Source organism: Dermacentor silvarum, chromosome 9 (assembly GCF_013339745.2).
Source record: "Dermacentor silvarum isolate Dsil-2018 chromosome 9, BIME_Dsil_1.4, whole genome shotgun sequence".
Classification (NCBI taxonomy): Eukaryota; Metazoa; Arthropoda; class Arachnida; order Ixodida; family Ixodidae; genus Dermacentor; species Dermacentor silvarum.
The window spans coordinates 79,289,536-79,301,721 of record NC_051162.1 but is presented as its reverse complement, the minus strand read 5'-3'; the positions used below and the strand labels follow the sequence as shown (position 1 = coordinate 79,301,721).

General features: G+C 44.0%; 1 protein-coding gene across 2 annotated transcripts in view; it reads left to right on the top strand.

Moving 5' to 3' along the window:
* Positions 1-498: 498 nt before the first annotated feature.
* Positions 499-12,186, top strand: part of LOC119465333 (synaptotagmin-10) — a 106,575-nt gene continuing 94,887 nt past the window's right edge. The window contains exon 1 of one of the 2 annotated variants that reach the window (XM_049656419.1): positions 499-1,747. The gene's annotated coding sequence lies outside the window, so the exon portion shown is untranslated. The remainder of the gene's footprint in view (positions 1,748-12,186) is intronic. The other variant, XM_037726132.2, reaches the window with a different exon arrangement.

Here is a 12,186-nt window from a genome sequence, read left to right as displayed (position 1 = left end):
GATGACGTTTTCAAGCAAACAAAGTCAAGACAACAATATGATGACAAACGCAATGGCGTAACCCAACTACATACTCCGTGGGAGCTTGCTAATAGGCTTAAGAGCGGTCCCGGAAAAAGACCATCCACGCGGGCACGAGTAAACGCAAATCTGCACCTTCGAAGGGAAAGCCGTATCGAACAGCAGCAGCTCGGCGCCCATCGCAACAGGTGCGCATGGACAGGACTGCGGTTTGAATTATCGCCACCTCAGCGCCGGCGCCTCTGCTCGTACAGCTTAGGCGGCGCTGCTTTCTTGGAGCGCTGGGATCGAAACCGCCATCTGTTGCACTCGCGGCGGAATCCGCGCCAGACGGTTCCGCACCAGGAGCAAGGGTGAGGAGAACGAAAGCGAAGTGTCGCGGCGGGAAAACGCAAAAAAAAAAAAAAAAAGCGCGCGAAAGCTCGAAGGAAAGCAGAACTCCAGTGGTGCGCGTGCGCGTTCGGGTTGTCCGGGGGTCTGCGTGGCGGCGCTTACGACAAGGTCGGCGCGCACGGCGCGAGTCTCTCAGTATCGCGCGCCGCTGGCTGAAGCCAGCGCTTAGCTGGGCCCGGAGTTCAGTCGTACGGCGCCCGCCGCACCGTTCGAACGTGTTGTTTGGGCATCGGTTCATCGACCCGCTCTGCTCGACGCGCTTCTCTCGCTCGCTTCCCGGTTTCGTGACATTGAAAGTTGAGTCCGCTCGGTCGTCCTGTGCTGCTCATCTATCGGCCTTCTCGGCAGTCCGGTGTCTGGATCTCCCGCTTTTGGCTCCCGTAAAGGAAGTCGTCAGCTGCAATGGTCCTCAGCTTCCGACTCTGTCTCTCTCCGCTTCTTGTTCAGGTGGCTGCCGCGTAAGTTTATCTTTTGCAGGCTATATTTCCCTGCTCTTCAACTACTGCGTTCAACAGAATAACTTCTTGTTTTATTGATAACAACTACTGTGTTCAACAAGCACACGTGCGGGGTGCGACAGACAGTTGAGACTGTTTCACTCAAGCTCGTTTGTGGACAGAAGGAAGGAGCTGTGTATGAACAAACCGCGACATCTTTTGACAACATTCTGTGAAAAAACACGTTGTGCGTTGTGCTACTGCTCTTTTGAACCTCCAGCGTTTCGAAATCACAATTGAGGAAAAATAAGACGGAATATTGTTCCAAGGCTGTTGTAGGTGACTGTCAATTTGTCAGACGTCCAACAGGTTGCCACTGAAAAGGACCTGTAGCCATACCGACAGTGCCACTCTCCAACAAGGGAGCCCATATTTTGCGGAATTCGTTGACAGAAGTAATTACTTCCTACGGCCCGCTGGAAATGTGGTTGGCTGCAGACTTACCACTTCTCGAAGATCTTCGCCAGCACTCCTGCGTCAATACTGTTGGCTTGGCGAGCGACACCCTAGAGTTTTAGTGGTCTCTGAACACTGAACTCACTCGTGGGAAGTCTGCGTTAACTAGAATCAATCTTACCGAGCGGGTGCGTTAATCTTGCGAGAACTTGCCAAAAGTCACCACGTGCTCTCGGCAACCCTTCACTCACCTGTTGCGTGAGTCGTTCGAGCGCTGGACTGAGACCCTCGTACGTAATTCTTCTTTTGTGCACGGAGTTAGCGCGCTGCTTCCCTGGCTCAGCAACCACAGTGCAACAGATGCTGTGACTTTTGGTGGAAAACCGGTGCAGGAACCAGAAGGAAGGACGTCGCTTCTTGAAATTCCGTGACATTGGCACGTGAGTAATCTTTCGCTTACTGCACGCTACTCAGTATCGGGCTACGCACTCGACACAGGCGTTTATTTGGCGTTTTATTCTGCTTATAGAAAAAAAATAAACATTTACTATTTTTAGAAGTATTTCTGTATGAGACTCGAACCTTTATCGGCAAAATTCCCCACTGCTGAAAGGCATGGCAGTTCTTACAGTTGTAATTAACCCTTCTGTGCAAATAATTGCATGTACGTTAATGTTGTTAGAACTGTCGATCAAATTCTGCTGGTACAAAATTGCGGTTACACTTTACAACGTAAAGAAATAAATATAACACGAACTATAAAAAAATGTAGAGAAGAATGTGGGACGATAGCGTTAGTCTGAATATTTAGAAAAGGTGGGTGACAAGATTTCTTTAAAAGAAGTGCGCCCAATTCGTTGATCCAATTTTCACACAATGCTTTATTGTGAGAATATAGAAATTTTGCGCCGCAAAAGCGCAAGTTTTTTCTTGTAACGCAGAAAAAAAATTGCATCTTGGCACTTTGACTCTTGCGATTCCATGTTGTGGTGCCTCATGAATGCAGCAATTGTTGGTTTTGTTTTCAGTACTTTATGGGAGCAGTACGGCGGCTTTTTTTATGAACTTTGCGCTGTCATGTTTTTAGGTGTTTCAGATGAACGTTTCTATAAATAAAACAAGCTAAACAATGTTTATATACTGGCAAGAAATAAAACAAATCAATCGGATACCCCCTGTATAAAGAATGAAGTATGCAACAGCTTTCTACGCAGAGGGATATTTCGGAATGCTGAATTCCTGCGCTTTTTTTACCATTTCGGGAACCTTGCACGTTTTTAAAACTGTTCTGTGAGTTACTTTTTTTCAAATGTGCGTGCTTGTGTTTGTGTAAATGGGTGTGAGTGCTGCTAGTTAACACTCTAAGAATCAGATCAAATAGATGCAACAATACCCAAGAAAGCGAAAGGGGGAATTGCCGTATATATAACTCAATTGCTTTGGAGCATGGCACGACCCTTCAAAGATCCATACATGAAATTAAATTACATCTGAACGTAGAAGTCTACAGGAAGCAACAAAAGCACAACAGAAAGAGGATACCATTTCTATAACAATTTTATAAAGGCTAACGCGGAAGATGGGGTCTCGGCTTGCATCAACAGAGTTGTCTTTTCGTCCACATGCATTTATAATTTCCTTATTATTTGCAAATTTCAATTAAAACCACATTTACTTCCATCATGATTTTTATTGTATAGTGCCTTTTGGCTCCATACGGTTGTAACTAACAAAAATCACGCTCCTCGATTTCCCTTCGCATTCAAGTCTGTGTGTGTAATTTAATTGTTTACGCTTGCAGAAGGCGGCACCAATTTTGTCGGCTCGAGTGTGGCGCTTTCAGAACTGGCATGCCTACTGAAACAAACTAATGCCTGCTATGCTGCAAATTGCAACGTCATCGTGTTACGAAAAAAAAACTGCTTGAGTGCAACGCAAATGTCAAAAGCTTCGGAAGTGATTAGTATCAAGCGCATTTCAGCTTTCATAGCTTAGCAGATGTTTAGCAGTTTGTTGCGCACAGGTTCCACTGCGTCTCTGACGCTGCACATGACATCTGCAGACGCTCATGCATCAGAGCTTCTTGCAGATTCACAGAAAAGTGACATTTCGCTGCCCTCATCAAGCTCGCCACGACGGCGGCCGCATTTCGATGGGGGCGAAATGTAGAAAACACCCGTGTACTTAAGTGCAGGTGCACGTTAAAGAAAAACAGCAGGTGGTCCAAATTAATCCGGAGCCCCCCACAACGGCGTGCCTCATAATCAGATGATGTTTTTTGCACGTAAATACCCATAATTTATTTTTAAGCTCGCCACGAGGTACAGACATCGCATAGCTCACGGTTATTGTACACTGTATGCATTATCAAACTGAAATGAAGCGCGACGGACAAACTGCGTATCAAAACACATTTTCTCGCAGTTTGTAACGCCTTCATTTTGCAATGTTTACGAACATTGGCGCGCTGAAATTGTAAAGTGTGTGGCACGACCGCAAAACTCGGCGCGAATGCTGGTATCCGCAGGCGAGTACGCCTGCGAATGCCAAGTGCTGCTCTACAAGTGACGCATCACCATGGACTTCGTGGCGATCAAAAGCGCAGAAAACCACGGGGACTGTGACGAAAGTCGTGATGTATGCGCTGCAATGTGCGCATATATATATATATATATATATATATATATATATATATATATATATATATATATATAGGCTAGTAGGAACTCTGACGTTATTTTCTGCGGAGCTTTGAGCACAGCGGTTGAGGCAGCAACGGAATGATAGTTGGTTCATGGATTTGCTGAAACTTCGTCCTTAAGCAGTTTATCTGCTTCGACAAGATACTGCGTCAAATATGCAACATTTACTATTGATTATATATGTCCACTGGGCCTTATCGCCTTCTGCATGTAAAAAAAATATTGTTTCATGACTTAGGCCAATAAAAGCAGGTAAAGACAAGTAAACTAAGACACAAGAACGTTTGAAGCCATGAGCCCGAGGATGAGAGAAATTCACGTACCAACCATAATTTCCATGCTGGCTGAGCGATCACAACGCCAGAGTTATCTCTATTAATTTTGGTTGGAAACTGTATGCAGTCCATGGTCGTGCGCAATCCTAGCTGAGAGCGCGTGCGCGCCTACATTCTGACACACCACCAGCCAGTTATGTCAGGAGCTGGACATACGTGTTTCAAGATAAGCGGTGAAGTTACGGACGCAAAATTGTAGTTGTAGCACGCGCGGCTGTAAACAGTTTCCTCCGCTCCTTAGGATGTGTGTTAAAGTGCTGCTGTTGGAACGCCATGTTGGGCTCTGGTTGCCCACGCTGTCGAGCTTTCGAAGGGTACAGAGTTAATTTTATCGGTATGTTTCGAGGAGAGAGCAAACGGTTGTAGCTGATGCATAAAATTAACTGGAAGTGTACTTGGCAGGCTGTCCGTAGGGCAAATAACCGGGGCTACACTGCAGTAAAAGATTGAGTGCAAAGGAAGGAAGACGCAGTCGAGGGCGAACATGAATTAGGTGTGGGGATGAGGAAATTCGCAGGCCTAATGCAATGTAGTCTGCTGACACGACAGATGGGTAATTAAAGATCACGGCAAGCGACCTTCACCACGCAGCGGACATGAAATATGCTTACGATAATCATGTTTGAAGGAACTACGGCGTCAGTTTTGGGGTGACACACGCAGAGAAGCACTTCAATTGAGATGTTAAAGATGTTTTTAAAAAATAAAGCAAACAAAGGTTAAAGGTTTTAAGGACTTCTGTCAGGATACCGTTAATATACAGAGCGACACACATTTAAATAAGCGTCATTGCAGCTTTCAATCCCTTCACTATTCCCTGAAAGTCCGTGCACTAACCTGCAAGTCACTCTCTTAACCCTATAAAACCCTAAAACCATTCCACATGAAGGAAAATAAAAGAATATGTTTCGCGTTTATGGCAGGCCACAGAGCGTACATTCATTATAAAGAAAAAGAATAAAACCTTTCTTTTTCGAGTAAAAATTGTTAGTAACGTGAACGTTTAACTTGTAATTGATTTCCTGAACTACCTACAACTGAAAACTTGCTCTGGCATACAAAACCCCTGCTGTGTGCTTTCGTTAACATTCTCGTGCCTTAATCAGAGTTTAGAAGCGTCAAATTTAGCAGATCAAAAATGATACGTAGTGCTACGTGGGGCTAATCTGCCCTTTTTCCAAATGTTATTCGTGATCGCATTGGATTTGTGCAAGTTTCATCCAAGAATGTTTTCTAGCATTCTTGAAGTTATTGCGCATTTGTGACGTTATCTTGTTCATCCTAAACCTGATACCTCCTTCGTTTTCCTTTTTTTTTCTTCCGTTTACTTTCATTGCTGTGGCCTAGGATTTGCATTCATTTCTAAGAAGTTGTGGTTATGCTTTAATGACTGCTTTGCTCATTCTAACGCCTTCCTTATAATACCTTCATGGCAGTCGACACGCACACACACAAACATTTCAAATAAAAACAACACCGGCGCTGACTTTGCATTTTATGTTTAAAGAATGTTTGATATTACGTTTAGTTATTGTTTATTTAATGTTATATTTTAATATTATTTTATATGCCAAGAAATAAAATTTTGCCATCTGGCCCTATTTTTCGTTATTCTCAACACAGGACACGTGTAACAGAGGGCACATACGGAACACATAGTTGCACATAGTCGCACTCTATGTGAAAAAAGATTTCACTCCGCACGCTGAAAAAGCAGCCTGGTACAGCGAAGTGTATACAGCTTATACTTACGTGCTTTGTAATCACAGTATATCTCCTACTTGCTAGCTTCAAGCAGATAGACCCCCTCAAACCGCGACATCACAGAGATGGGCGGCTATCATTGGCTGATACAAACTGAAGAATCGGTTCGAACACGTGTATGCTTTTTTGCTGTCTTCTCAGACTGTTCATTGAAGCCTGCCTCGGCTGCGTATGGTTCACTCGACCTGTCGAAATCAGAAGGCATCTATCATCTTTCCCTCTTCCGTGCACCCGCCTGTAAAAGATGTTATAAAGTTATTGTACACAAAGACGAATGAGGTGTTTGATGATCAGTTTCTGCGCAGTTTCTTTCGAACAACAAGGCTTGACAATGTGAAGCCGTGCTGCATGCAACATGGCAGTAGAAGCTAGATTTTCTCACTAAAGCCGGCCATGGCAGAACTCTGGCCAAGCAAGCTTCAGTCTGGTCATTTTTATCCACCAAGGCGAAAAAAAAGGAGGCCGTAATTGTGCTTAAGGGAAAATACGTTGCTATATACACGTGAACGGAATGTATTATCTGCTATTTATTGAAAGGGGTACAGACGACACAGCGATGTAGCGCTGTGTACGTTCTGGTGGCCCTGAATGTGATAACGCCATGGTATTAAATGTTATTTTAACTTTAGTGGGTTAATGAATAGAAAAAAGGAAGAAACACACAATGAAGAAAGATAATAAGAAATACACAAAGAAAGAAAGAAATACCATTAGGGAAGAGGGCAGGAAAAAAAGGAAGAAGGCAGGGATGATAACCAGAGAAGCGTCTTGTTGTCTTCCCGGCACTGGGAGGAGGGAAAGGGAGAAAATGTAGATAAGAGAGATAGAGAGGGAGCAAATGGAGCACCTAGCCTTATAGGGATGGATAAGTGTTTAAGGGTTTCATGAAATTCTCTTACCTAAGACTATAGGACACGTAAGCTGTTTGGTGTTTCACTTGGAGTTATATTCCGTACGCTGAAATCTGACGTCCGTCGCATCTGGCACCTAGCCCCCCCCCCCCCCCCCCAAAAAAAAAAAGAAAGAAAAAAGAAGAAAGCATTATCACCAATAGGCATGTTTTGTTTGCTGTGAAAGTTGGATGTACAGCAGCAGCCCCTTAGCCACCGATGATGTGTAGCCGTGTGTAGAGGCGTGTTACGACGTTGGGGTTTTGGGGTAAACGTTCCTTATTTCATAAAGCATATCGTGGTTTGACAGTGAGAGTTCACGGGTCGCCATCACGAAAGAACTCCATGTGCTTATGGCTACTGTTCAAGTTCTATTTTTTTTTTTTTTTTGTTCCGCCTTGAGCGGGGCACTTACTGTTTCCGCCAGGACAGGTCACTCATCACGTCCTCCCTGATCTCGACTGCTTAGCTTCTTTTAAGCGTTTTGTACCAAAAGTATACGGAAGCTTTCAAAACTCAAAAATTCTAATACCAAGAACTACTTGCAAAGGAGTTCTGTGGCGGCTCTTCAAGCTTGCAATATTTCTACGACGGAAGGTATGACAGCGTCTATTAACGTGTCTACTGCCCTTGCTTTCGGTGTATCGCTTTGGTTGGATGGATGAGATGGATGCAGAACTTTATTTGGTCCTGCAAGGCTATGGGGTGACCCATAGAAGGGCTAATCCCACGTCGGGACCGGAAGACTGAGCTTCGAGGCCATGTCGTGGGCTTGCTGGACTGCCCAAATTTGTTCCACCAGGATCCGGAAGACTGAAGTCGCTTTGGTACTGCACTTTAATCAAAGCTTTTATGGTTTTTTTTTTTAATTTCTCCCGCATGTGCTTTTCGTAACTAAGCACACAGCGTGGCTCCTCTGAGTCACCGTGAAAACAGATTAAACCACGAGTTTTTGCAGTGAGAACATCCTAACGGAAGAGCACATACACATTTCTTATAAATCATACGTGCCTTTGTTTGATCGCGTATACATTCGCTTCTATGACTCGTCAGCTAGACCTAACCCGTAGTTAATTAATATATGTTCGGGCCTGAAGCTTACATCAACTAGGATGAAGGGCCTTCCCTGCATACACCCAATTGAATATACGAGTAAATCCCAATAATAGCGTAGCGGAAGCAGGCCAAGCCGTTTTCTCGGCCTCATCTAGCTATCGATTGAGATCGCTGCATCATCATTAGTTGTCTACAATCTCGTCCCCATTTCGCAGGGCATAAGCGACTACGATAGTCGACGTGCGGGAGCGTTTAATTGCTGCAGCAAACACGATTCCCGCCTGGAGTGCGGTAGATTAAGCGTTCCGGAAAAAAAAACTGGCTCTAGGGGATCGTTGCAGGGGTGGCGCGGCCCACATTTGTGGTTCACTTTAACTATATGGGCACAATCGAAGATGCCACCCAGCACCTTCAAGTGACGTGTTAGAATCGGCTTAAGAACGCTTAGCACTGAAAGACACGCATCTTGGAAAAAAGTTACTTCGTCACAGGCCGGAGGTTTAGAAAATTATTTAATGTTACTAGCGTTTTGTATATGCATCCCGCCGGCGTGAGTGCAACAGGAGGAGAAAAAGAAATTTACCAAGCACATTGTCGCGTTGCTGTGAAATTAATTAAATTGTGGCTAGCTCCTGTAGCACTCATGCCGGTGGATGAACACACAAAACACTAGTAACGTTAAATAAGTTATGGTAGCTTTTTCAAGATTTTCAACGGAATGTAGATTAGTAAGCTCATTATGATGCGAGAAGAAGCAGTGCATTAGGGTTGTCAGTAATAATGGAAACACTCATTGAAACTCTCTATTTCAAAAAACACAATAACAGAAGTGACTATCTATAGTATTGACATCATTTTATGAGGCAATTACGCAATATAAGGTGTGCCAAACATATAGCTATCTTCAAACGTTCACTCTTTTAGAATACTGTCCGCTGCTAAACATGCATAAATTACACGTTGTTAGCAACGCCTCTTCCGACCTCGTATACTTGTGCCTGGTTCACCCACAAAGCGTGTCGTTTCTCAGTGTAACGTCGCGGCAGGCAGTCGCCTCGCCAGCCTTCAGATACATCGAATACAATGTCAATAGTGACTCCATGCATATAGAACTGCCGCCAAGGAGGGACATTACCGAAAACTAGCCTTGAGTTGCAGGCCATTTCCCCGTCCGCGTCGAGCGATCGATGCTGGGCCATCGTATAGCGACCCGATCATGGCCACGCGGGGTTCTGGAGCGGCCCCGAGGAAAAACACCCTAAATTAGGAGTCAGGCGACGCTGGGCGGATCGCCAGGGCCATTCAGTGCGTGGTTCATTTATTTGGCCTGAAACATAAAACAGTCAGCCGCGGAAACGAGCGAAGCCATGCAGGCTAGTTTGCTTGACCAGGCAGCATCAACGCCAAGGTTGAGGATCTAGGCAGCTCGTGCCAGAGTATCTATAGTAACTGATTTCAGAGTGTCAGTGTATCGAATATAATAATCAAATCAAGGCAAATTGCTCTCGAAGCCCCCTTCTTTTAAAACAAGGAATTGAGATGCGAACGTTGCTTGCTATAACGACTATAATTGCTTCCTAAGTGACAGGTATTGCAATGTTAGTGTCGCCGTATAAAAAATAGAACCATATATAGATATAAACTATGGAAACTTTCTGTGCAAGGCCACGGAGACCGGAGTGATAGGAATGACGTACGACACCCAAGCGCTAACTACCAACAGTGCTTTACTCATAACTACCCCATATTGCGCTACGCGATTGAAAATAAAACATTCGTTAACGGTATGCGCACAATTTGTCGTTTATTTAGTCTTTGTATCACTGAGCTAAGATTTTCTCTAGTGCTATACCGATGTCACCCTATAAGAATGCCGGGATAGGGGTGGCATGTCTTGTCTTGAACGTGGTTTGTCTTCAAACGCGTTCTTGATACGAAAATGTTCATAAAAGAGTCTTCTTTCTTCTGTAATAAACGTTGCGGTAAGCGTCTAAAACAGACACGTCTGATTGAAATGGACGCACAGCGAGCAGTGATCTAGTTTTCGCTGCACCTTTACTACGCACCGTTACTGTTGCCGTCATTGACGGCTGCAGCCCTGCGCGAATGCCTCAAATATCCTGACGTAATAACAGCTTCTCTTGTTCAATTTACACCTTTAACAATTGCAGTATCAGCCCTTGCCGATTGTTTGAAACGTCTTGGTGTACACATCCGCCGCGATCATAATGGCTATTTCGTATCACACATCGAATTCCGCTATACTACTTGCATCTTGACGTTTCTTTCTCCACTTCCTCTGTGAAATTACTGACCTATAGAATCATTCTGGCGCTCCTGACTGCGATGCACCAGTGTTATTTTACAATTACCATTCTAATATCATTATTGTTATTATTTGTTTTGAAAACATATGTACACTTGAGCGGAAAGGGAATGTGAGGAGCAGGCTGGCAATTGCCACCGGACAGGGTACAATGCCAGCTTACTCTACAGAAAGGAGGAAACAAAAGGATAGAATCAGTTGAGAGCCACGCCACTAGATATTTAGACATCAGGACAATCTGATAGATAACCTGACATTTTTGGTGGGGCTTTTTTATGTTTATCGTGATTTCGTTTAAAAAATGCCGTACTCAAGTAGGTTTTTTTTACACTCAACGTCATCATGTCAACAGAAAAACGTCATCACATGAGATTCAAGTGTTTCTTTTTCCTTACATGTCACAATATATGTCCATGGCCTTTAATATCTTGTGCGGAGTGATTATCATAATTTATAACACGAGACTGTAAACAATTTTGAATAAATACTAACCAACATGTGTCGATTTTAAACGTATACATACCTGGCCAAAACACACTTTAAAGATATCGCCAAAAAATAAAAATTTCTTAGGAAAAATATTGTGCATAATTAGTAAAGATCATTGCTATGGCTTAATCATCTGTCTTCAACGCATTCTAGGTTTTCAGTCGTGCTTTAGTTTTGTGGTTGTTTGTACGATAATTTTGTTTTCTACGATAATTATTGAGAAAGGTATATATAACATGGCTAGTGGATTCGCAGGAAACAAATATTCACTGTTGTAAGAAACATAAAGGCAAACTTAACGAAAATGTGGCTAAAATCCTTACGCTTAATAAGCAGCAAACTAGGTGCATCATTAGATCATGTTGCCCGTGTGTACCAGTTAAGGCTGCTTTGTCATTACGGAGGAGCAGATTGTCCAGCAGGGAAGTACGTCCTCTCGGCGAAATTTGGTGGCTACATTGTCTTGTCAGCCATATAATTGTTGTCGGTGTGCGCTGGTATACGCTTGTCACTCATTATCACCTTTGATCGCAATTTTTATATTAGCAGCTAAAAATTATGCGGATCCCACGCAGTGTGGGAATCGATGTAAATGAAGCTTTCTGTGCTGTTTGCTGTGATTGACGATAATTAGTGGTGATGTTGACGGTGAATGCTTGATTTCTTCAACGTTTAGTCCAATACGATAGCGGTGAGTTCATGTTAAACGTTACCTTGCGTGCACCACTGTTGTTTGTCTGCGTAGTACACAGAACGCACAAGGGGACGTGTTTGCTTGAAGCGTTGTTGTGAGTCATTGTTCATAATATCCGAGAGGGGGTTTCGCATTATGATTGCATCACATGGCACATCGCATCGTGGCAGAAGTGTTTAGCTTTAATTGCATTAGGGGGGCTGTAAGTTCCAAGACCTCAATCGAATTATGAGGCATGCCGTATAGTGACGAACTCCGAATGAATTTTGACACCCTGATGTTCTTTAACGTGTATCGAAATCTAAGTGCACCAGCCCTTTTGTATTTCACTCCCGTCGAATTGCGGCTGCCATGGTCTTGATTGAACCCGCGACCTCGAGCAATGTCATAGCCTCAAAGCTACCGCGGCGGGCTCGGAAGTGTTAATTTTACGCGAGACCGCTTCCGTAGTGTCGCCTAGACGCTACGGTGATTTAATGCGGCTTTGCGTCTGTAGGCCCTGCGTCAGTTGTCCGTTGGACAAATTTACACAGGTGTTTATTTTTCAGAAATAGCAGAAACGTACCGTATACCGTACCTTCAGTCTGCCAGCTACCACTGCCGTGTCCGTAGTAGGGGCGTTT